We start from the raw sequence: 26,256 nt of genomic DNA, 5'->3' as shown, positions 1-26,256 counted from the left end.
CGATCCGAGAGAGAGAGAGAGACCAAGGTTAAAGCTTACCTTGTTGCGCCGTCCGTCTCCGCTCTCCGGGTCGCTGCTCGATCACTTGTTAGGTCCCCCACGGAAATCACGCAGGGTATTGGTGAGGGCTCGCAGCGCCAATGTTGAATTGGAAATCTTTCCTACTTCGAGACTGTGGAGAAATCAACTTTACAACTCTGTTTTCTTAAAAATAACTTAGTCTTTATTGACCAAAGTCTGCATGCAGTATGGCTACAGTTTGAAGTGAGAGAGCAGTTAAGGCAAAACTGCTGATTCTTCCTCAAGCTCGCAAAGACATGGAGAAAACGTTCAATATTTATACAAAAGCTGTATCATTTTACAAAAACAGACCTTGTTCAAAAATGTAATCAGTAGTAAGGAATCAATACAGTCATAACTTCTGAACAAACATGTTGTCATGGAAAGACCCTGACTTGGCTTATTCGCAGTATTTTGTCTTTAGAGGGTTTAAGACGTGGTCCTATTTTGCTTTCACCTCTGCACTCATGATGCCTTGACGCAGATGGTCCTCGGTCATGAGGAGGTTGTGTTATTAGGACATTCCTAGATCGTGACTTTGTTATCAGGTTTTACTAAGGTCAGGCACTATTTTCCCTCTTCTGGCCTTGTATGATACGATTATGTGGATTCTTAGCTTTGTCTAGTTTGTCAGGGTCTGATCTTGGTAATAGCTGACACAGCTTTCTTATACATGGTTACATAAGTTGGCTATTTTTCCCATCATGCTATTGCTGAGTTTGTACACTTTCACACTACTGCTCAGACATTAGCATGTGTGAGCTCTTGTTTCCACTGAATAAAATCTAACCGCAGTCACCAATAAGGGTTATCACTGTGAATCATTCCCGAATTTGGGAATGGTGGATAAAGGCTGTATTGACTCCCGGAAGCCCATTGTCTAACATCGCTGTGTCAAAAATATAATCTCATCTGTCCCTCAGGCTCCTTTACCAATTACCTTGGAGGGACTCACTTTCTGTTAAAAGAGTCTGTCAGGGACGGCATGGTAATGCAGTGGTTAGCACTGCTGCCTCATGGCGCTGAGGACCCGGATTCGATCTCAGCCCCAGGTCACTGTCTGTGTGGAGTTTGCACATTCTCCCCGTGTCTGCATGGGTCTCACCCCCACAACCCAAAGATGTGCAGGGTAGGTGGATTGGCTCTGCTAAATTGCCCCTTAATTGGATAAAACATAATTCGGTACTCTAAATTTATTTTAAAAAAGAGCCTGTCAACCCCTCTCACCCACTTTCCCGAAAGTGCATCAATCTAATCATGAAAAGTCTCAAAAATCAACATTTTTATAACAAATGTTAATTAATGAAACAAACAAGGTGAGAAAGACAAAATGACTTGAGGATCAAAGACAACCAGAGTAAAGGATGTTCACAATGTTCAGGATCCAAATTGTTTCTCTTTGGTTCCTCTGTACCATGACTCCCTGCTTTGGACATGAGAACTGAACCCTGTGGGTCACGATACCAAAGCCCCCCCCCCCCCCCCCCCCCCCCCCCGCCACACACACACACACATTGTCCCATACCTTGTGCCCTGATTGGTAGAGCCCTATTTCCAGTCCATCCTCCAGCACCTTCCTGTCTCTCTACTGGTGAGGTGCCCATGGTAATGTGATAGGAGGATGTATTCGATCTATAATCAATAGGGAGTGTGTGGGGAACAGTGATTTATAGTTTGAGAGGGAAAAGTATGTTCTCTGATGACTAGAATTGTCAGTTCTGGATTTCTACCCTTTACTTACAGCGATGTCCTTTGTAATCACCTTTCCCAGGCGATGAGCAGAGAGGTTTTGCAGACAGGAAACACAAACCAAACATCCCTATTCTGAGCTGTGTCATAGAGGAATCATGGAATTTACAGTACAGAAGGAGGCCATTTGGCCCATCGAGTCTACACCGGCTCTTGGAAAGAGCACCCTACTTAAGCCCTCCAACCTCCACCCTACCCCCGTAACCCCAGATAATCTTTTTTGGACACTAAGGGCAATTTATCATGACCAATCCACCTAACCTGCACATCTTTGGACTGTGGGAGGAAACCGGAGTACCCGGTGGAAACCCACGCAGACACGGGGAGAAAGTGCAGACTCCTCACAGAGAGTGACCCAAGCCGGGAATTGAACCTGGGACCCTGGAGCTGAGAAGCAACTGTGCTAACCACCGTGCTACCGTCCTTTTAGATTGGACACTATACTAGTCAGTAACAAAAATAAGTAATGAAATTGAGTTCAGACTGCGATCTGCATGAACTGACACCACTTTGTTGACAGATTAACAGAGTAATCACTATACTTGAATCAATGTTATTCACTTTTGGAATTGAATGAATTAAGGGTCAGGTTAACTATATCACCCCCAGTATCAGATAGGTCTGTTTTTTACAGAACAGGGATAACCCAGTGTCCAATATTAGAGGACTCTGTGGCTGTTGGATGCCTGGTTTCACTGTACAGCTGACAAGCCCACAGTCTTACAGGTTAAAGTCCAACAGGTTTGTTTCAAATCACTAGCTTTCGGAGCACAGCTCCTTCCTCAGGTGAATGAAGAGGTGGGTTCCAGAAACATATACATAGAGAAAGTCAATGATACAGTACTTTTGAATGCGAGTCTTTGCAGGTAATTAAGTATTTACAGGTCCAGGCGGAGTGACTGGAGAGAGGGATAATCACAGGTTAAAGAGGTGCCAATTGTCTCAAGCCAGAATTTTGCAAGCCCAGGCCAGATGGTTGGGGGGGGGGGGGGGGCGGGGAGGGGGGGGCTGAATGTAATGTGACATGAATCCAAGGTCCCGGTCAAGGCCGTACCCATGTGTGGAACTTGGCTATAAGTTTCTGCTTGGCGATTCTGCATTGTCGCGCATCCTGAAGGCTGCCTTGGAGAGGCTACTCCTACTTAATAATAATAATAATAATCTTTATTTTTGTCACAAGTAGGCTTACATTAACACCGCAATGGGGCAGCACGGTGGCGCAGTGGTTAGCACTGTCGCCTCATGGCGCCGAGGTACCAGGTTCGATCCCGGATCTGGGTCACTGTCCATGCGGAGTTTGCACATTCTCCCTGTTTTTGCGTGGGTTTCGCCCCCACAACCCAAAGATGTGCAGCCTAGGTGGATTGGTCATGCTAAATTGCCCCTGAATTGGAAAAAATGAATTGCGTACTTTAAATTAAAAAAAACACACGGCAATGAAGTGACTGTGAAACTCCCCGTGTCGCCACATTCTGGCGCCTGTTCGGGTACACAGAAGGAGAATTCAGAATGTTCAATCCACCTAACAGCACGTCTTTCAGGCATTCTAGAACGAGAGGTAATAGTCTTAGGATAAGATGGGCAGCATGGTAGCACAGTGGTGAGCACAGTTGCTTCACATCTCCAGGGTCCCAGGTTCGGTTCCGGCTTGGGTCACTGGCTGTGTTGAGTCTGTGTGTTCTCCCCGTGTCTTTATAGGTTTTGTACGGGTGCCCTGGTTTCCTCCCACAGTCCAAAGATGTGCAGGTTATATGGATTGGCCATGATAAAAGGTAGATTGGCCATGATAAATTGTCCTGAGTATCCAAAAAGGTTAGGTGGGTTTACTGGGTTACGGGGATGGGGTGGAGGCATGGGCTAGGGTGGGGTGCTCTTTCCAGGGGTTGGTGCAGACTCGATGGGCTGAATGCCCTCCGCCTGCACTGTAAATTCTATGATTCCACCAGGTGCTTCGGTTTCCTCCCACAAACCCCGAAAGACGGGCTGTTAGATAATTTGGACATTCTGAATTCTCCCTGTGTGCCCGAACAGGAGCCAAAATGTGGAGCGTTGGGGCTTTTCAGAGTAACTTCATTGCAGTGTTAATGTAAGCCTACTTGTGACAAAGAAGATTATTTAAAAAAAGAGGTAGCAAATTCTAAAGAGTTGAGGAGAAGCTGCTTCTCCCAAAGGGCTGTGAATCTGTGCAATTCACTACCCCAGAGTGCGGTGGAGCTGGGACAGTGAGTAAATTTAGGGAGGAGTTAGACAGATTTTTAATCGGGTTGAAGGGTTATACTCGATGGGCCAAATGGCCTCATTCTGCTCCTATATCTTATGAAAGGCATTGATTTGCTCCCAGATGTTGCCCAGAGGAGGAAGTTTTAGTCTGAAACTCATTGTCCAACCTCCACATTGTGACATCCCAAACGAACTCGTCCTCTAAATCAACCAATAGGAATGAGTCCGCTCTGCGGTGACGTCACTTGCCAGCGCGCAGACGCGGGAGCCCCGCCCCATCCATTGTTCCCCATCCCCCACTTATCCTCGAGACAAGGTTCCCAGGCAACCGGCTGACAGTTCCGGCCGTCGGTGGTCTCCCCATCCCCTGACCCGGGACTGCGCATGTCTGAGGGAAGGGGAATCTGCGCATGTGCAGGCGAGATCACTTCCGCTGACCTGCCTGCTGAGGTGTTGACCAATAGGAAGATTGGAGGACCGGAAGGACTCTGCTCTTCCACCAATCAGAGCTCCCCCATTGTCTCATTGCGGAAGCTGGACATGGAGGTTTCTGCCGAGCAAAACTGTTGTTCCCCCAACCCTGAATGAGCTTGAGCTGCACACAGACTCCTGTCTCCAACATCTGTGAGTAAAACACTTTATTTTCTCCCTCTTTCCATTTATTGTCTCATTCTGACCTTCAACTGGTGACTTGCAGCAACGAAAAGGAAAGAAAATTAACCCAGGGAGGGTACAGACTCTGGAAAGGTTGGCCCAGGTCTCTCTCTGTCTGAAAGACATTGACAGCCTTTGCACCCTCAGCTTGACACATTTATTTGTCTGTCTAAAATGATGGTCTCTTTCCTAATGTTCACATTTAAAGGGCTAGTTTCCCCAGGAGATGGCTGACATGAAAGGGAACAGTAAACAGAACAAATCAAACCCAACCAATTACTTCCCTGTTGGAATACTCTCCACCATCAGCAAAGTGATGAAAGGACTCATTAACAGCGCTATCAAGTGTGACTTACTCAGCAAAACTTGCTCGTGGACGCTCAGTTTGGGTCCAACCAAGGTCACTCAGCACCTGACCTCATTACAGCCTTGGTTCAAACATGGACAAAAGAGCTGAATGCCAGAGTTGAGGTGAGAGTGACTGCCCTTGGTATCAAGGCAGCGTTTGACCGAGTATGGCATCAAGGAGCCCCCGCTAAACTGCAGTCAATGGGAATCGGGGAAAACTTTCCGCTGGTTGGAGTCATACCTGGCACAAGGGAAGATGGTTGTGGTGGTTGGAGGTCAATCATCTCAGCTCCAGGAGTTCCTCAGGGTGCAGTCCTTGGCCCAACCATCTTTTGCTGCTTCATCAAGGACCTCCCTTTCATGATAAGGTGAGAAGTGGGGATGTTTGTGGATGACTGCACAATGTTCAGCACCATTCGTGACTCCTCAGATAATGAAGCAGTCCATGTCCAAATGCATCATGACCTGGACAGTATCCAGATGTGGGCTGATAAGTGGAAGTTACATTTGTGCTACACAAGTGTCAGGCAATGACCATCTCCCACAAAGGAGGATCTAACCACCGCCCCTTGACATTTAGTGGCATTAGTATCGCTGAATCCTCCACAACCAACATCCTGAGGGATACTATTGATCAGAAACTGAACTGGACTAGCCATATTAATATGGTGGCCACCAGGGCAGGCCAAAGATTACAGTGAGTAACGCACCTCCTGACCCCCAAAGCCTGTCCACCATATACAAAGCACAAGTCTGGCGTGTATTAGGATAATTACCACTTGCCTGGTTGAGTGTAGCTCCAACAACACTCAAGATGCTGCTCTACACCATCCAGAACAAAGCAGCCTGCTTGACTGCTCCCCGTTCCACGAATATTCAAACCCTCCACCACCGAAGAACAGTGGCACCCGTGTATACCATCTACAATGTGCAATGCAGTAACTCACCAAGGTTCCTCAGACAACACCTTCCAAACCCACGACCACTACTATCTAGAAGGACAAGAGCAGCAGATACCTGGGTACCTCACCACCTGGAGGTTCACCTCCAAGTCACTCACCAGACGGACGTGGAAATATATTGCCCTTCCTTCATTGTTGCTGCGACAACATCCTGGAACTCCTTCCCTGAAGCACAGGGGATGTACCTACAACTCAAGGACTGCAGCAGTTCAAGAAGGCAACTCATCACCACCTTCTGAAGGGCAACTAGGGATGGGCAATAAATGCTGGCTGAACCGCGACTCTCACGTCTCATAAATGAATTTTTAACATTTTATATCAGACAGAGATCTATCTAGTGTTATATGGAATATATTAGATCTATTATTGATGGTTCTGTGATAAAATACATGTATTATTATTTCTAGTTTTGTAAATAGTACTGTACCTACATTATATATTTCCAGTCATACAGTCATTGCAGCACTGACAGAATCCATTTGGGAACTCAAGTCAATGCTGACTCTCTGTACAGTAATCCAGTCAGTGCCATTCCCCCTCAATATCCCTGTTGAAAAATGAAATGAAATGAAAATCGCTTGTCACAAGTAGGCTTCAAATGAAGTTACTGTGAAAAGCCCCTAGTCGCCACATTCCGGCGCCTGTTCGGGGAGGCTGTTACAGGAATTGAACCGTGCTGCTGGCCTGCCTTGGTCTGCTTTCAAAGCCAGCGATTTAGCCCTGTGCTAAACAGCCCCTAAATGAAATGAAAATCGCTTATTGTCACAAGTAGGCTTCAAATGAAGTTACTGTGAAAAGTCCCTAGTCACCACATTCCGGCGCCTGTTCGGGGAGGCTGTTACGGGAATTGAACCGTGCTGCTGGACGGCTTTCAAAGCCAGCGATTTAGCCCTGTGCTAAACAGCCCCTGCTGTTCCCCTGCAAGTTTATTTTCTTCATATTTTATTTTGAATTATTGATCATCTCGACTTCCACAACCCTTGTGGGCAGTGGGTTCCTGCTCCATGACCACTCCATGACTAAATAAAATTCTTCCTCCGAATCATCCCATCTCTAATCAGTAAATATACTTAGATGGAGAGTCTCTACTCTTGTACGGGTTGTAATGAGTTTAGATTTGTTGATCAGCATCAATCAGCACCTTCAGAAGAATTGGGAGGGGAAGGAAGTGAATCCAGTCCGTACATTACACACATTTATCGTCCAGTAACATAGACATATATCTGTCTGGCAGCCTCTGTGTCCAGGACAGGAAGCAATGAGCATGGATCTGTCAATCAGCCTGATTCAGTGCCTTCAGGAGAATTGGGAGGGTGAATATTAGATACAGCAGAGTGAGAATGGAGGGAGAGTGTGGGATTGAGATTTAGAGCATTTCAGGGAAAGAGAGAGGAAAGAATGTTCGCTGGAAATTAGAATTGTCTGTTCTGAGTTTCTATCCTGTACTAACAATGATTACTATTATAAAATCTGTTTGCAGGAAGTTCGAACGAGAGGAATTTGAGGCCGATATCTCAAACTAAATATCACATCAAGAACTGACTGAGTCACTCAATTCTTGGGAACCGAATATCATCGACCTTTGAATCTAGAAGGCGAAATGTTTGTCTATTCTGTCTGCTTCAAGAGATTTTAAACATCCGTGTGTCTGGAAAAGCACTGAGACACACACACACCCGTGTGAGACTGTTACATAGCACTGACTGTGGAAAGAGCTTTAACCACTGACACAGCCTGAAAAAATACTACACCATTCACAGCAGGGAGAGACTGTATAGGTGTTCTGTGTGTGGACGAGGCTTCAACAGATCGTCCAACGCGGTGAGACGCAAGAGCACCCGGACCATGGAGAAACCATGGAAATGTGAGGATTGTGGGAAGGGGTTCAAAGGCGTGTACGGGCTGGAAAGGCATCAACGCAGTCACACTGGAGAGAGGCCGTTCACCTGCTCTATGTGTGGGAAGGGATTCATAGCCCCGCACGAGCTGGAAAGGCATCAACGCAGTCACACTGGAGAGAAGCCTTTCCCCTGCTCTCAGTGTGGAAAGGGATTCACTGACATTGGCAACTTGCGGAGACACGAACGAGTTCACACTGGGGAGAGGCCTTTCACCTGCTCTGACTGTGGGAAGGAATTCACTCAGTTATCCAGCCTGCAGAGACACCAGCAAGTTCACACTGGAGAGAGGCCTTTCACCTGCTCTCAGTGTGAAAAGGGATTCACTCGGTTAGCCCACCTGCAGAGACATCAGCGAGTTCACACCGGGGAGAGGCCATTCACCTGCACTATGTGTGATAAGGGATTCACTCAGTTATCAAACCTGCAGGCACACCAGCGAGTTCACACCGGGGAGAAGCCGTTCATCTGCTCTGTGTGTGATAAGGGATTCACTCAATCATCCAACCTGCTGAGCCACTATGTCACTCACACCAAGAGCAGGCTCTTTAAATGCTCTGACTGCAGGAGGGATTTCAAAAGCTCCCAGCTACTGATGTCCCACCAGCGCATCCACACTGCACAAAGAGCTTTAGAACCTCATCCAACCTGATGAAACACGAGCGAGCTCACACCGGGGAAAGCGCGTTCACCTCTCCGACTGGGAAAAGATTCACTCGGTCATCACTGGCTGAGCCACAATGTCACTCACACCAATGAGAGACCCTTTAAATGCTCCGACTGTGGGAGTGGGTTTAAAAGCTCTCAGGTACTGATGGAACACCAGTGCATTCACACTGAGGAGAAACTGTTCAGCTGCTCTCACTGCACAAAGAGATTTCAAACATCATCCACATTGCGGAGATACCAGCGAGTTCACACTTGATTCACCTGCTCTGATTGTGGTAGGAGATTGTGTGATTTATCTGCCCTGTTGACACACCAGCGAGTCCACACTGGAAAGAGGCCATTCACCTGCTGTAACTGTGCGCAGGGAGTCATCCAACATGCTCAGACATCAAAGGGTTCACAAGTGATGACGGTTAGATACTGCTGTTATTCCTGCTGTTAATCACATCCAGGACTGAACCTGGAGTGGGTGGAGGGATTTGTCTTCTCATCAACTCCTGGTGCTAGGACGTGGCGACCCTGACAAACTACTGCTCCCCGGCCTGGAATACCCGACTGTGAACTGCCGTCCATACTGCCTTCCATGGAGTTCACTTCTGTCATCATCACGGCGGTCTACATCCCACCCCAGGCGGAAGTGAAGAATGCGCTTGATGAATTGTAACCACTATAAATAAAAATGAAACAGAATACCCAGAGGCCTTGTTCATCGTGGCCGGGGACAACCAGGCTAACCTCAAGAGTGTATTGCCAAACTTCCACCAACACATCTCCTGTCCTGACAGGGGCCCCAACATCCTTGACCACTGCTACACAAACATCAAGGGCGCCTGATGATCCATCCCTTGACCGCACTTCGGAAAATCGGACCACAAGACGGTGCTCCTTCTCCCGGCATACAAGCAGAAACCTGAGCGGGCGAATCCGTTTAAGAAGGTCGTGCAGTGCTGGTCTGAGGTAACAGAAGAGCTCCTACTCGACCGCTTGGAGTCAGTGACTGGTCCATATTCAAGAACACAGCAGCCAACCTAAACGAGTATGCCAGCGCCACCACAGACTTCATCAGTAAGTGTGTAGAAGATTGTGTGTCAAAGAAGGTAGTACGTACGTTACCCAACCAGAAAGAGTGGTTTAATCGGGAGATTCACTCCCTACTGAAGACCGGGTGTGAGGAGTTCAAGAGAAGCGATCCTGACCTATGCAAAAAAATCTAGGTACGACCTCTGCAAAGCCAACAGGGATGCCAAGAGACAATACCAGACTTTACATCTTCCTCACAACACACATTCCCACCCAGTTTTGTGTCATCTACGAACTTGGAAATATTACATTTAGTCCTCACATCCAAATCATTGTATAAACTATGAACAGCTGGGGCCCAAGTACTGATCTTTGCAGTAACCCACTCGTCCCAACTGCTAAGGTGAGAATGACCCATTTATTCCTCCTCTCTGTTTTCTGCCTGTTGGCCAATCCTCAATCCATGCCAGTATATTACCTCCCATCCCATGTGTTTTCATTTTGCTGACTAACCTCCTGTGGGGTGTTTATCATAAACCTTCTGAAAATCCAAGTGTGCCACATCCACGGACTCCCCTTTATCAATTCTGTTAATAACATCCTCAAAAACTCCAAAAGGTTTGTCAAACATGATTACCTATTCCTAAATCCATGTTAAGAAGTCTTACAACACCAGGTTAAAGTCCAACAGGTTTGTTTTGAATCACTAGCTTTCGGAGCGCAGCTCCTTCATCTGGTGTTGTAAGACTTCTTACTGTGCCCACCCCAGTTCAACACTGGCATCTCCATATCATAAATCCAGGTTAATTATTATTATCCAGGTGTCCATTTATCACATGCTTTATAATAGATTCTGGTATTTTCCCAATACTGATGTCAGGCTAACAGGTCTGTAGTTCACCATTTTTTCTCTCCCTCCCTTCCTGAACAATAGGGTGACATTTGCTACCTTAAATCTGCAGGAACCATTCCAGAATCTATAGAATTGTGGAAGATGATCATCAATGTATCTGTGATCTCGATAGCAACCTCTTTCAACACTCTGAGATGTAGAATATCAGGTCTCCCGGACTTATCAATATTCAATCCCATTAATTTCTCCAATGCAGCCTCTTAGTAATCCTTTATTCCTCACTCTCCCTCGTTCCTTGGATCTCTAATTTTGGGAGACTTCTTTGGCTAAATTTTCCATTCCTGAGACTAAGTGTTGATGCTAGGACAGGATTCGCGAGTTCTACGATAGCAAAACTGATGCCGCACCTGGTCCAATTCAACGACTGTTGAGGGGCCAGGACCGGCACAACATGGAACTCAATCCATTCCAATGAGAAACGGTGCCGGATTTGCCGGATTCACGATTGACACTCAGGAGGCTGACAAGCTGCATAAACACACTTTACTCCCCACACACCATCCCAGCCAACAAGATGGCAGTGAGGAGAGTGGCACCCCGCTTTACGGACACCGAGCTTGAGACCCTGCTGGATGCCGTGAAGGAGAGGCGGGCAACCCTGTACCGCGGCCCGGGAAGGAGGCAGCCAGCTGCCACCGTTCATCGTGCCTGGGCACAGGCAGTAATCTCCGTGAGAAACACCGTCCGGACAGGCCAACAGTTCTGTAAAAAACTGTACAACCTCCTTGGGGTGTGTAGGCAGCACTGTGCCTCTGGCACCAAACCCGTCCCATGCTGTTCCTTAGCTCCACCCAAACAGATTTCACATTTTGTATTCCTGATCTGAGATCCTCCCTTACTAATGTACTGATGCCGTTCCTTATTATCAGTGCAACACCACCTCCTTTTCCTTTTTGCCTGCATCAACAGCAAACTCAATAATCATTACCTTCAGACCCATCATCCAAGTCATTGATATAAATTGTAAAAGATTGACTCCCCAGCACTGATCCCTGTGACACACCACTCGTTACATCTTGCCAACCAAATAATGACCTATTTATGCTAGTCTCGGTTTTCTGGTAGCTCGCCAATCTTTCACTGTGAAAGACAGTTCTGGAGTTAAAGGCTGCCAGATTGGGAAAAGAAAAGAACGGAACCCTCAGGAATCACTTTGGACTGATACTTTTATGGTGTAGGTTTCCTACAAAAATAATATTTAGTTAATGTTGCTTCTAGTTTGTTTGTTCCAGTAAAAGTTATAAAACCTCAAGTCATGTCATGTGATCCTTTAATTTGTTGACTGGGGATTTGATTTTTGTTTTGAAGTTACTGATCTTTACAGAGATTCTAATCTACAAGTTCTGTCTACCTATTTAAGCCTCTGGCACCTTTCTGTCTCGTTATTGATCGTGTCAATGACAGCGAGGCAACTGAGCTGAGGGCTGAATTTAGCTGAGAAGAACGGGGCCTGTGCCCCAGTTGGGAATCTGCCATGGGTGTCACACTAATAGACAGGAAGCTGCTGGAGGACTGACTGGGAAATCAGGTGATGGGGATGATCAGGGCTGATGGTGTCTCGAACCCAGGGTTTTGTGCTCCTGTGTTCAAAGTGGGGAGTCAGAGGAACAAGCTACAGAGGAACCGAAGAGAAACATTTGGGTCCCGAATATTGTGAACATCCTTTCATGGTTACTCTTTTACTCTGGTTGTCTTTGATCCGCAAGTAATGTTCCGATATTATTTACAACCATGTTCTATTTCATGAATAAACTTGTTTCATTGAAAATATTTGATTTTTGGTGGTATTTTTCTGCTTAAATTCATTCACTTTGGGGAAAGTGGGTGAAAGAGGTTGACAGGCTCTTTAACTGAAAGTGAGTCTCTCTTAAGCTAATTGTAAAGGAGCCAGAGGGGGAGAGGAGATTTTAGTTTTTGACACAATGTTTGAAAATATGGTTCAGAGAGTCAATTGGGATTGACTAATTTATGGAGTCTTTTTCAGGAAATAACAAGGAATGTCAATATAGGGGAACCTGTTTATCTAGGTTTCCAGAAGGTATTCCCCAGGGTGCCACATCAAAGGTTATTGCACATAATAAGAGCTCAGGATGGTGGGGTGGGCGGGAGGAGCAACATATCAGCATGGTTAGAAGGTTGGTTAGCTAACAGGAAGCAGAGAGTAGGTATAAATGGGTTACGTTTGGGTTGGTAAGATGCAACAAGTGGAATGTCACAAGGATCAGTGCTGGGCCCTCAACTATTTTACAAACTATCTGAATGAGTTGGGTGATGGGATTGAATGTATGGCAGCTAAATTTGATGATGGCACAAAGCTTGGTAGGAAAGTAATTTGTGAAGTGAACTTAAGGAGTCTGCAAATGACAAATAATAATAGACAAGAAATAGGTTAAGTGAGTGGGAACAAATTGACAGACGGACCATAACTTGGGAAAATGTGAATGTGTCCACTTTGGCAGAAAGGGTTAAATAATACAGAACATTATTTAAATGGTGAGAGATTGCTGAAGCATGAGGTACAGCGAGATCTGGGCGTTTTCAGAACCCCAAAATGTATCATGGAGTTCAACCAACCTCTCCCTTTAATGGATTTCTTGCTTTTCCGAGCACACGGCTTTTTCCTTAGATGTGGGATTACAATTATGGACACGTGGGTTTTTAAACACAAAACACTGTTTATTCCATGAACTCAACTTAACATCTAAAATAAACTTTGGATCTCTTAACACCCCTTACTTCAAAGATAACTCAGAAAATATTGCAACAGTAAATAACTCCTTAAAATGTTCCTTCAAACTTCCAAGAGACTTAACACCTTGAAACAGTATCACATCAGGTTAAAGGCTTTACTTTAAATCACCCAAATGATCCAGAGATAGTCTTTCATGGTAGAGATCCAGCTCACTGCAAAACACAGACACACACCCAGCTCTTTTCAAAACTTGCAGCTCACTGGAAACACACAGACACACACACGCTGCTTTTTAAACTGAAACTAAAAACCTGCAAAGTGGTTGACCTAAGCTCAGCCCCACCCATTCTGACATCACTGTTTTCTTAAAGGTACATTGCTTAAACATCCATGTCTTAAAGGTACCCTCACATGACAGTGTCCTGGTACAGGAACCATAGTAAATTAGTTTGCAGGTACAGCAAGTGATTAGGAAGGCAAATTGAATATTGTCATTTGTTGCAAAGGGACTGGAATATAAAAGTTGGGATGTTTTGCTGCAGTTGTACAGGGCCTTGGTGAGACCATATTTAGAGCACTGTGTATAGTTTGGGTCTCCTCATTTCAAAATGAAATGCATTAGAAGCAGTTCAGAGAAAGTTGACTCCATCGGTTCCTGGAATGGGGAGGTAACCCTCTGAGGAAGGGTTGGACAGGTTGGGACTGTATCCATTGCAGTTTAGAAAAATGAGAGATGATCTTATTGAAACATGTGAAATCTTGAGTGGAACTGACAGAGAGAATGTGGAGAGGATGTTTCCCCTTGTGGCAGAGACTAGAACTACATTTAAAAAGGATTTCCCATTGAAGACGCAGATGAGGATATTTCTTTCCCCTGAGGTCTATGAGTCTGTGAATCTCTCTTCTCCAGGGAGTGGTGGAGTCAGGGTCATTGATGGACCACCAGACGGACAACCAGCCTCACTGAAGTTCTCAACATGAGAGTTTTAAATGGATGTTCAATGGCTCCTCTCTTTATCCTGAACCCTCAGGAGGAGTCCAACAGGTGAGAGAAAACTCAGAGCTCTGGCCTCACAGTTGCTTAATCAGAACGGAAATGACAACTTGCCAACAGCTCCCAGGTTGTGCAGAAAGAGGAAGATATTTGGCCACAAGCCCTCAGCTGAGAGAGATCTACTTTCGCTTTCACAGGCTGGCTGGAAGCATTTTAAATCTCCAGGCAGAGGGGTAATAGAGAGAGTCCAGACTTGCAGTGTGCTGCCTTCCAGGTGTAAATAGAAGTGAATTAAAATGGAGATTGCTTCTTCTCCTAGCCTTCCCTTCAGAGGTTTCTGAAGGGTTACACCAATCACAATGAAGAATGGGGTAAATCTGAGCTGATTGACTGCTAGTCAAGTCCATCAAAATGACATCACGGGACCCGACCACACAGCACAGAGGGGAATCCCTTTGGCCAGTTCAACTAACAGCTTGCAGCGGGGTGTTTCCAAAGTCTGTAGTTCAAACCCAGAAACTGCAATAGTGCAGCAGTGAGCAAGACAGTAAAATAAAGGGACACATAGAACAGACAAGGATTTTAAAAAGATTCCTTGCACATGGACCAATTACAAAACCTGTCATTGAACCATCTGTACCCGCCCAAGCCACGTCAAACTCTCAAACAATTGTCTTCCCCACGCTCCGTCCCCGGCACAGGGAGTCAGCATTCCCATGCCAAGCAGTGAAAACATGGTGGCCTTGACACCCAGGTGTTGTCCAGGATTCCAGGCACTCTTGTTTTCTCTGTCCTCTGGGAGCTGTTTATCTCCCTGTTCCCACACAGCAAGTCGTCTGTTCTCAGCTCTGCTCGATTTCTGCTGGAGTTTGGTCCCTTTTACACCTTTCAGATCAATAAAACATTTGGTCAGTGAAGACCCAAACCACAATTTCCCATCCTGTCACCTGTCAACCATCCTGACCCAGAGCGTAATCACAACAGGAATAAAAACAGGAGAAGTGTAACAATCAAATAAAAATAAATCCACAGCCAGTCATAGAATTTAATTTAACGTTCATTAATTAGCAAGAAAACCTGAAGTAGGGGGTCCTCCAGGATTTTTACAGTCCACACCTTGAGGGGGAGGAAAACTCTCTCCGACCCCTCACTCAATTTCATTCAGTTATTTTCCCGTTCTGTTCTGGCTCCACCTGGGGTAACATCTACTCGATCTTTTCTTCTCCTGAAGGAGCACCGTGAGTTCTAGGTCACTGGCACATTAGGACAGATGCTTCAAGGAACAGATCAAGCATGGATGTAAAAGATTCTCTAGCTCTCTAATTACTCTTATCCAACTTGTGGATAGTTCTTACTCAGTATTATTTCTCCCAAGCCCTTCATTGTCCCATTATCACTTTAATTTCACTCCCACTTTGACCATGTCCAGTGTGTTTAATTCTATCCGGATTGTTTCAAAGTCAGTTTCACTCTGGAGTGTGTGTCAATGTCTTGATGATGTCACAATGGTGTCTCAATCCCCTGGCCACATTAACCATTTCATCTCCTGCTGTGTCTCCAGTAGCTGTGTGTGTTTGGGACCCGGTCTTCAGTCCATTTCACCATGAATTTAGGCTTGTTATTTTTCACATGTAAGAAATCACATCTGCACATCCACACCGGTATCCCCAAAATCATGTCACATATTCTTAACTCTCAGATGCTCTGATGAAAAGATCAAAGTGAGTGTCTGTTGGTCTTACCTGCCCTGTTATGGTGGTGATATTTCGTGTAGTATCTGGGCTTTCAAATGTGGATTTCTTTAAAATAAAGTTCATGGGCCAGGGTGTAAATATATCTGGGTGGCACGGTGGTCAGCATTGCTACCTCACGACGCCGAGGACCCGGGTTCGGTCCCGGCCCCAGGTCACTGTCTGTGAGGAGTTTGCACGTTCTCCCTGTGTCTGCGTCGGTCTCACCCCCACAACCCAAAAGAAGTGCTGGGCAGGTGGATTGGCCACGCTAAATTGCCCCTTTAGTGGAAAAAAATAATTGGGTCCTCTAAATTTTTTTTAAAAGCATGTCAATATTTCCAAGAGATAGTGATCAACTTTTTCATCCCGTCTGCACATTCCAGACTTTCACTAGAACGTCGGAGGATACCAGATTGATATATTCCATTCACCCACACCCAAGGTAAACATTCCAATCATTAATTGTCCAGGACAATATTCCCAGTATCTTTCAAACAGAAATTAAACATTCCCGTTCGATCTCAGGTATTAACATATCCTGTTTGTTTGTTTATGTCAGGCTGGGATTGTTCACCTTGGAGCAAAGGAGGTCGAGGGGAGATTTTAGAGAGGTGGACAAGAATATGACAGGTTTATTTGATTTGATTTATTATTGTCACATGTATTGGTATACAGTAAAAAGTATTGTTTCTTGCATGCTATACAGACAATGCATACCGTACATGGGAAAGGAAGGAGAGATTGCAGAATATAATGTTACAGTCATAGCTCGGGTGTAGAGAAAAGATCAACTTAATACGAGCTAGGTCCATTCAAAAGTCTGATGGCAGTATGGAAGAAGCTGTTCTTGAGTCGGTTGGTACGTGACCTCAAACTTTTGTATCTTTTTCCTGACGGAAGAAGGTGGAAGAGAATATGTCCGGGGTGTGTGGGGTCCTTAATTATGCTGGCTGCCTTTCGAGACAGCGGGAATTATAGGCAGAGTCAACGGATGGGAGGCTATTTTGTGTGATGGATTGGGCTACATTCACGACCTTTTGTAGTTTCCTGCGGTCTTGGGCAGAGCAGGATCCATACCAAGTTGTGATACAATCAGAAAGAATGCTTTCTATGATGCATCTGTAAAAGTTGTTGAGAGTCATAGCTGACATGCCAAATTTCCTTAGTCTTCTGAGAAAATAGAGTCGTTGGTGGACTTTCTTAACTATAGTGTCGGCATGGGGGGGACCAGGACAGGTTGTTGGTGATCTGCACACCTAAAAACTTGAAGCTCTTGACCCTTTCTACTTCGTTCCCATTGATGTAGACAGGGGCATGTTCTCCACTACGCTTCCTGAAGTCGATGACAATCTCCTTCGTTTTGTTGACATTGAGGGAGAGATTATGGTCGTCACACCAGTTCACCAGATTCTCTATCTCATTCCTGTACTCTGTCTCGTCATTGTTTGAGATCCGACCCACTATGGTGGTGTCATCAGTAAATTTGAAAATCGAGTTGGAGGGGCGGGGAATATTTTGATGCAGTGAATGGTAATGACCTGGAACTCGCTGCCTGTGAGGGGGAGGTGTTGTGTGGAAATGAAGTCAATGGAAGATTTCAAACAGAAATTGGATCGGCATTTGAGGGAACTAAACTGCAGTGCTGCAGGGATAGAATGGGGCACTGGGAACATATCAGCCATGACAGGTCAATGGATGGGAGGCAGGTTTGTGTGATGGACTGGGCTGCGTTCACGACTCTGCAGTTTCTTATGGTCTTGGGCCGAGCAGTTGCCATACCAAGCTGTGCTGCAGCCAGATAGGATGCTTTCTATGGTATCTCTGTAATAAAAGGTAAGATTCAATGTGGACATGTTGAATTTCCTTAGTTTCCTGAGGAAGTATAGGCGCTCTTGTGCTTTCTTGGTCGTAGTATCGACGTGGGTGGACCAGGACAGATTGTTGGTGATGTGCACACCGAGGAATTTGAAGCTGTCAACCATCTCCACCTCGGCCCCATTAATGCAGACAGGGGTGTGTACGATACTTTTCTTCCTGAAGTAAATGACCAGCTCCTTAGTTTTGCTGACATTATTGTCATTACACCATGCCACTAGGTTCTCTATCTCCCTCCTGTACACTGACCCATTGTTGGTTGAGATCCGACCCACTACGGTCGTGTCATCAGCAAACACGAGGTGGAGGTTGAGCCAAATTTTGCATATAGGGAGCTAAGTAAGCAGCCTTGTGGAGCCCCGGTATTGAGGACTACCGTGGAGGAGGCATTGTCGTTTATCCTTATTGATTGTCGTCTGTGGGTCAAGAAGTTGATGATCCCATTGCAGGGGGAGGAGCTAAGTCCTAGGTTTTGGAGTTTTGATATGAGCTTGCCTGGGATTATGGTGTTGAAGGCGGAGCTGTAGTTAATGAATAGGAGTGTGACATAGGAGTCCTTGTTGTCGAGATGCTCCAGGAATGAGTGTAGGGCCAGGGAGATGGCGGTGGCATCTGCGGTGGACAGGTAGGGCCATGGCGTCTGCGGTGGACCGGTTGCGGTGGTATGCGAATTACAGTGGATCAAGGCACTCTGGGAGTCTGAAGTTGATGTGTCTCATGGCCAAACTCTCGACGCACATCATAATGATCGATGTCAAGGACACCGGATGGTAGGCGTTGAGGCACATTGCCTGGTTCTCCTTTGGCACCGGTATGGATGGTGGTCTTTTTGAAGCAAGTGGGAACCTCGGAACGGAGTAGGGAGAGATTGAGGATGTCCGGAAACACATCCGCCAATTGGTCCGTGCAGGACCTGGGTGCACGCCCAGGGCTCCTGTCAGGACCCACCGCTTACCGAGGGTTCACTTTCAAGAAGGCCAATCTGACTTGGGAGGCTGTGACGCTGGGTATGGATGTGTCCAAGGCTGCTGGGTCAGTTGACAAATGTTTGTTGGTTTCCTGCTGAAGGGAACATAGAATGCATTGAATTAGTCTGGTATTGTCTTTTGATGTCCCTGTTCGCTTTGCAGAGGTCGCACCTAGATTTCTTGTATAGGTCAGCGTCACCTGTCTTGAACTCCTCAGATGTGGCCTTCCGAATCTCCCGAATAACCATAGTTTCTGGTTGGGTAACAAACGTACTACCTTCTTCACGCAATCTTCTACCCACTTGCTGATGAAGTCTGTGATGGTGCTGGCATACCTGTTTAGGTTGGCTGCTGAGTTCTTGAATATGGACCAGTCCACTGACTCCAAGCAGACACGCAGGAGCTCTTCCGTTGCCGCAGACCAGCATTGCACGACCTTCTTAATCGGATTCTCCCGTTATGTTTCTGCTTGTATGCCGGAAGAAGGAGCACCGTCTTGTGGTCCGATTTTCCGAAGTGCGGTTGGGGGATGGATCGAGAGGCGCCCTTGATGTTTGTGTGGCAGTGGTCAAGGATGTTGGGGTCCCTGTTGGGACAGGAGATGTATTGGTGGAATTTTGGCAGTACACTCTTGAAGCTGGCCTGGTTAAAGTCCATGGCCACAATGAACAAGGCCTCCAGGTATTCTGCTTCATGGTTAGGTGTGACCTCGCTTGTGTTTCATCAGGTTTGATGTGGTTCTAAACCTCTTTGTACAGTGAGAGCAGCTGAACGGTCTCTCCTCAGTGTGAATGCGCTGGTGGATCATCAGTACCTGAGAGCTTTTAAACCCACTCCCACAGTCAGAGCATTTAAAGGGTCTCTCATTGGTGTGAGTGACATTGTGGCTCAGCAGGCTGGATAATTGACTGAATCCCTTCCCACACACAGTGCAGGTGAATGGCCTCTCCCCGGTGTGAACTCGCTGGTGTGTCTGCAGATGGGCGAACCGAGTGAATCCCTTATCACACACAGTGCAGGTGAATGGCCTCTCCCCGGTGTGAACCCGATGGTGGACCAGCAGGTTGGGTAACTGAGTGAATCCCTTCCCACACACAGAGCAGGTGAATGGACTCTCCCCAGTGTGAACTCGATGGTGTCTCTGCAGGTGGGATAACCGAGTGAATTCCTTCCCACAGTCAGAGCAGGTGAATGGCCTCTCTCCAGTGTGAACTCGTTCGTGTCTCCGCAGGTTGCCAATGTCAGTGAATCCTTTTCCACACTGGGAACAGGTGAATGGCTTCTCTCCAGTGTGACTCCGTTGATGCCTTTCCAGCTCATGTGGGGCTGTGAATCCCTTCCCACATACAGAGCAGGTGAACGCCTTCTCTCCAGTGTGACTGCGTTGATGCCTTTCCAGCCCGAATGGGCCTTTGAATCCCTTCCCACAGTCCTCACATTTCCATGGTTTCTCCATGGTCCGGGTGATCTTGCGTCTCACCACGTTGGACGATCAGTTGAAGCTTCGTCCACACACAGAACACGTGTACAGTCTCTCCCTGATGTGAATGGTGTGATGTTTTATCAGGCTGTGTAACTGGTTAAAGCTCTTTTCACAGTCAGTGCTCTGGAACACTCTCACTCGGGTGTGTGTGTCTCGGTGGCTTTTCCAGACACACTGATGTTTAAAATCTTTTGAAGCAGACAGAATAGACAAACATTTCTCATTCCAGATTCAAGACCGATGATATTCGGTTCCCAAGTATTGTGTGACTTAGACAGTTCTTGACGTGATATTTAGTTTGAGATATCGGCCTCAAGCCCCTCTTATTCTAACTTCCTGCAAGAAGATTTGACAAAAGTCATCACTGTCAGTACAGGATAGAAATTCAGAACAGACAATTCTAGTTTCTATCGAACATTGTTTGCTCTCTCTCTTTCCCTCAAATGCTCTAAATCTCCATTCCACACACTCTCCCTCCATTCTCACTCTGCTGTATCTAATATTCACCCTCCCAATTCTCATGAAGGCACTGAATCAGGCTGATTGACAGATCCATGCTCACTGCTTCCTGTCCTGGACACAGAGGCTGCCAGACAGATATGTGTCTATGTTACTGGACAATAAATGTGTGTAATATACGGATTGGATTCACTTCCTTCCACTCCCAATTCTCCTGAAGGTGCTGATTGATGCTGATGAACAAATCTAAACTCACTACAACCTGCACAAGAGTAGAGACTCTCCATCTAAGTATATTTACTGATTAGAGATGGGGTGATCCTGAGGAAGAATTTTATTTAGTCATGGGGTGGGCATGAGCAGGAACCCACTGCCCACAAGGGTTGTGGAAATCGAGATGATCAATAATTCAAAATATAATATGAAGAAAATAAGCTTTCAGGTGAACAGGGATATCGAGGGGGAATGGGACTGACTGGATTGCTGTACAGAGCGTCAGCATTGACTTGAGTTCCCAAATGGATTCTGTCAGTGCTGCAATGACTGTATGACTGGAAATATATAATGTAGGTACAGTATTATATTACTATAAAACTAGAAATAATAATACATGTATTTTATGACAGAACCATCAATAATATATTTAATACATTCCATATAACACTAGATACATCTCTGTCCGATATAACATTTTTTAAAAATCATTTACAGGGTGTGGACGTCGATGAGGCCAGCATTTATTGCCCATCCCTAGTTGCCCTTCAGAAGGTGGTGATGAGTTGCCTTCTTGAACCGCTGCAGTCCTTGAGTTGTAGGTACATCTCCTGTGCTGTCAGGGAAGAAGTTCCAGGATATCGTCCCCAGCAACAATGAAGGAAGGGCGATATATTTCCACCCCCAGCAACAATGAAGGAAGGGCAATATATTTCCAAGTCCGGCTGGTGAGTGACTTGGAGGTGAACCCCCAGGTGGTGGGGTTCCCAGGTATCTGCTGCTCTTGTCCTTCTAGATAGTAGTGGTTGTGGGTTTGGAAGGTGCTGTCTGAGGAACCTTGGTGAGTTACTGCAGTGCACATTGTAAATGGTATACACGGCTGCCACTGTTTGTCGGTGTTGGAGGGTTTGAATATTTGTGGAAGGGAGAGCAGTCAAGCAGGCTGCTTTGTTCTGGATGGTGTAGAACAGCATCTTGAGTGTTGTTGGAGCTGCACTCAACCAGGCAAGTGGTGATTATTCTATTACACTCCTGACTTGTTCCTTGTATATGGTGGACAGTATTTGGGGGTCAGGAGGTGCGTTACTTGCTGTAGTCTTTGACCTGCCCTGGTGGCCACCGTATTAATATGGCTAGTGCAGTTCAATTTCTGATCAATGGTAACCCTCAGGATGTTGGTTGTGGGGGATTCAGTGATGTGAATGACACTAAATGTCAAGGGGCGGTGGTTAGATCCTCCTTTGTAGGAGATGGTCATTGCCTGGCACTTGTGTACCACAAATGTAACTTGCCACTTATCAGCCTACACCTGGATACTGTCCAGGTCATGCTGCGTTTCGACATGGACTGCTTCAATATCTGAGGAGTCGCGAATGGTGTTGAACATTGTGCAGTCATCCATAAACATCCCCACTTCTCACCTTTTGATAGAAGGGTGGTCAGTAATGAAGCAGGTGAAGTTGGTTGGGCTGAGGAAACTGCCCTGAGGAATTCCTGCAGTGATGCCCTGGAGCTGAGATGATTGACTTCCAATCACCACAACCATCTTCCTTTATGCCAGGTATGACTCCAACCAGCGGAGGTTTCCCCCTGATTCCCATTAACTCCAGTTTAGCTAAGGCTCCTTGATGCCATAGTCGGTCAAATGCTGCCTTGATGTCAAGGACAGTCACTCTCACCTCACCTCTGGCATGCAGCTCTTTCGTCCATGTTTGAACCAAGGCCGTAATTAGGTCAGGGGCTGAGTGACCCAGGCGGAACCCAAACTGAGCGTCTGCGAACAGGTTATTGCTCAGTGAAATGCTGTTTGATTACACTGTTGATGACTTCTTCCATCAGTTTGCTGATGATGGAAATAAACTTATAGGGAAGTAATTGGCTGGGTTGAATATGTCCTGTTTACTGTCCCCTTAAAGGCAGCACGGTAGCATTGTGGATAGCACAATTGCTTCACAGCTCCAGGGTCCCAGGTTCGATTCCGGCTTGGGTCACTGTCTGTGCGGAGTCTGCACATCCTCCCCGTGTGTGCGTGGGTTTCCTCTGGGTGCTCCGGTTTCCTCCCACAGTCCAAAGATATGCAGGTTAGGTGGATTGGCCATGCTAAATTGCCCTTAGTGTCCAAAATTGCCCTTAGTGTTGGGTGGGTTTACTGGGTTATGGGGATAGGGTGGAGATGTTGACCTTGGGTAAGGTGCTCTTTCCAAGAGCCGGTGCAGACTCGATGGGCCGAATGGCCTCCTTCTCCACTGTAAATTCTATGATAATCTGTAAATTCTATGAAATGTCAGCCATCTCCTGGGGAAAGCAGCCCTTTAATTGTGACCATTAGGAAAGAGACCATCCTTTTAGCCAGACAAATAAATGTGTCAAGCTGAGGGAGCAAAGGATGTCAATGTCCTTAAAAGAGAGAGACCTGGGCCAAGCTTTGCAGAGTCTGCACCCTCCCTGGATTCACTTCCTTTCCCTTCAGTTGCTGCAAGTCACCAATTGAAGGTCAGAATAAGTAAATAAATGGAAAGGGGGAGAAAAGAAAGTGTTTTACTCACAGATGTTGGAGACAGGAAGATGATTGCGTCTGTGTGAAGCTCAAGCTCATTCAGGGTTGGAGGAACAACAGCTTTGCACGGCAGAAACCTCCATGTCCAGCTTCCGCAATGAGACAATGGGGGAGCTCTGATTGGCGGAGGAGCAGAGTCCTTCCGGTCCTCCAATCATCCCATTGGTCACAACTCAGCAGTAAGGTCTGCGGATGTGAGCTCACGTGTACATGCACAGCTGCCCCTGTCGCTCAGACATGCGCAGTCCCGGGCCAGGGGAGAGGAAATCATCGATAGCTGGAGCTGTCAGTCGGTTGCCTGGAAACTGTATCGAGGAAGTGTTGGGGGAGGGAACAAAAGGTGGGGGCGGGGCTCCCGTGTCCGCGTGCTGGGCGTGTGTGCTCTAACGCAATGACGTCAGTGCGGAGCGGATTTATTCCTATTGGCTGATTTGGAGGACGAGCTCGTTTGTGATGTCACACTGTGGAGGTTGGACAATGAGTTTCAGACTAAAACTTCCTCCTCTGGGCAACATCTGGGAGCAAATCAATGTCTCCCCTTTTCATAAGATCATAAGATATAGCAGCAGAATTAGGCCATTTGGCCCATCGAGTCTGCTCTGCCATTCGATGATGGCTGATCTCATCCTGGCCTTATCTCTACCGTCCTGAGATTTCTCCATAACCCTAAACCCGATTTAAAATCTGTCTAACTCCTCCCTACATTTACTCCTGTCCCAGCTCCACCGCATTCTGGGGTCGTGAATTCCACAGATCCACAGCCCTTGGGAGAAGCAGCTTCTCCTCAACTCTGTTTTGAATTTGCTCCCTCTTCTCATTCAAGAATGCCCCACAATAGGGAGCAGCTGCTCCAAGTCTACTTTATCTTTCCATTTCTTGTCTCATTCTGGGGGGGACGTTGGTGACTTGCAGCAACTGAAGAGAAAGGAAGTGAATCCAGTCTGTGTGTTGCACACATTTTGAGTTCAGTAATATAGACATATTTCTGTCTGGCAGTCTGCATGGAGATTTTCAGGCCTCTCCAAGACTGGAAGCAGTGAGCTGTCAGCCTGAATCAGCACTTTTAGAGAATTGAGAGGATGAATATTACATACAGCAGAGTGAGAATGGAGAGTGTGTTGGATGGAGATTTACAGCTTTTGAGAAAAGAATGTTTCATAGGAACTAGAATTGTCTTCTTAATTTCCATTGTGAATACCTTTTCCAGGATATTAGTCAATTTGCAGAAAAAAAGACTTCAGGATTTGGAAGTCACTTGGTTATGGGCGGCATGGTAGCACAGTACTTAGCACTGTTGCTTTACAGCTCCAGGGTGCCAGGTTCGATTCCTGGCTTGGGTCACTGTCGGTGCGGAGTCTGCACGTTCTCCTCCTGTCTGTGTGGGTTTTCTCCAGCTGCTCCGGTTTCCTCCCAAAAGTCCCGAAAGGTGTGCTGTTAGGTAATTTGAACATTCTGAATTCTCCCTCTGTACCCGAACAGGTGCCGGAATGTGGCGACTAGGGGCTTTTCACAGTAATTTCATTGCTGTATTAATGTAAGCCTACTTGTGACAATAAAGATTATTATTATATCAGCACCTGAATATCATCAGGAGAACCATCACTGCAAAAGACACTTCTGGGGTTAAGGATTGCCAGTCATGCAAAGGAATAGAATGGAAGTAAACACAGTAACGAAGAGTCACATTGGGCTGGTTCCAGGAGAATTGAGTGACAACTTCAGCAACGTCACCATGGAGTGTGATTTTTGATTGTGTTAAAAGTAAAAGGGCAACGTTCTATTTATAGTTTATGAGATACGTTCCCTATAAAAATAGTGCTTAGGCATTGTTGTTTCTAGTTTGTATGTTGCAGGAAAAGTCATAAAACTTGAAGTTTTTGTCTTATGACTCTTTAATTTGAAATGAAATGAAATGTCACAAGGAGGCTTCAAATGAATTTACTGTGAAAAGCTCCTAGTCTGGGTTTACAATTTATTTTTTTAAACTACTGATCTTTACAGAGATCTTGCACAGTTGGTTAGAGCCACAAGTTTCAACTTCCCATTTAAGCCTTAGACAACTTGCTGTCTCTCTATTGCTCATGTTACTGACAGCCCAGCAACAGAGCTAAGGGCTGGAGATGCCGTGACCCCTGGAAAGGAGCTGGCATCAGTAGAAAGCAGAACCGTAGTTTTTTTTTTTGAAAATATTTTATTAAGACATTTATAATTGTAACAATTTTAACCATCAGGTATCAAAAGGAACAAAACAAGATAAACAACACACCCATCCAGTAACAAACCCCAGCCAACATGGCTTACAAAAACAGGACCTCCTTCCCCAGCCCCCCTTTCCACTGGTGTTCCTAACCTTACCCAAACCCCCATGCCCCCCCCCCCCCCGCCCCTGCTGACAGCTTAATTTTTCTTGAAGTCAATGAACGGTAAACCACTGTCACTATCCCATCAAGGCGAATTTGATTTTCTCGAGTCTGAGAATCCCCGTCATGTCACTAACCCATAACCCGAACTTTGGGGGTTCCGAGTCCCTCCATCCTTGTAGGATTCGTCTCTGGGCCACCAGAGAGGCAAAGGCCAGAACATTGGCCTCTCCCACAGCAAGTTGTCTGTTCTCAGCTCTGCTCGATTTCTGCTGGAGTTTGGTCCCTTTTACACATTTCAGATCAATAAAACATTTGGTCAGTGAAGACCCAAACCACAATTTCCCATCCTGTCACCTGTCACCCATCCTTACCCAGAGCGTAATCACAACAGGAATAAAAACAGGAGAAGTGTAGCAATCAAATTCA

General features: G+C 46.2%; 2 long non-coding RNA genes across 2 annotated transcripts; one reads left to right on the top strand and one right to left on the bottom strand.

Moving 5' to 3' along the window:
• The first annotated feature begins 4,528 nt into the window (after nucleotides 1-4,528).
• LOC140420732 (uncharacterized) lies at nucleotides 4,529-12,261 on the top strand. The gene is made up of 2 exons (XR_011946537.1): nucleotides 4,529-4,653; nucleotides 7,474-12,261. It is a non-coding gene; the product is annotated as an uncharacterized lncRNA (long non-coding RNA).
• An 887-nt stretch (nucleotides 12,262-13,148) lies between these two features.
• LOC140420730 (uncharacterized) lies at nucleotides 13,149-23,567 on the bottom strand. Its single transcript, XR_011946535.1, has 2 exons — nucleotides 23,457-23,567; nucleotides 13,149-20,574 (listed from the first exon to the last, which is right to left on the bottom strand). It is a non-coding gene; the product is annotated as an uncharacterized lncRNA (long non-coding RNA).
• Nucleotides 23,568-26,256: the final 2,689 nt, after the last annotated feature.

Source organism: Scyliorhinus torazame, chromosome 5 (assembly GCF_047496885.1).
Source record: "Scyliorhinus torazame isolate Kashiwa2021f chromosome 5, sScyTor2.1, whole genome shotgun sequence".
Classification (NCBI taxonomy): Eukaryota; Metazoa; Chordata; class Chondrichthyes; order Carcharhiniformes; family Scyliorhinidae; genus Scyliorhinus; species Scyliorhinus torazame.
Note: the sequence above shows the minus strand (reverse complement) of the source record. Positions and strands in the feature narration are given on the sequence as shown.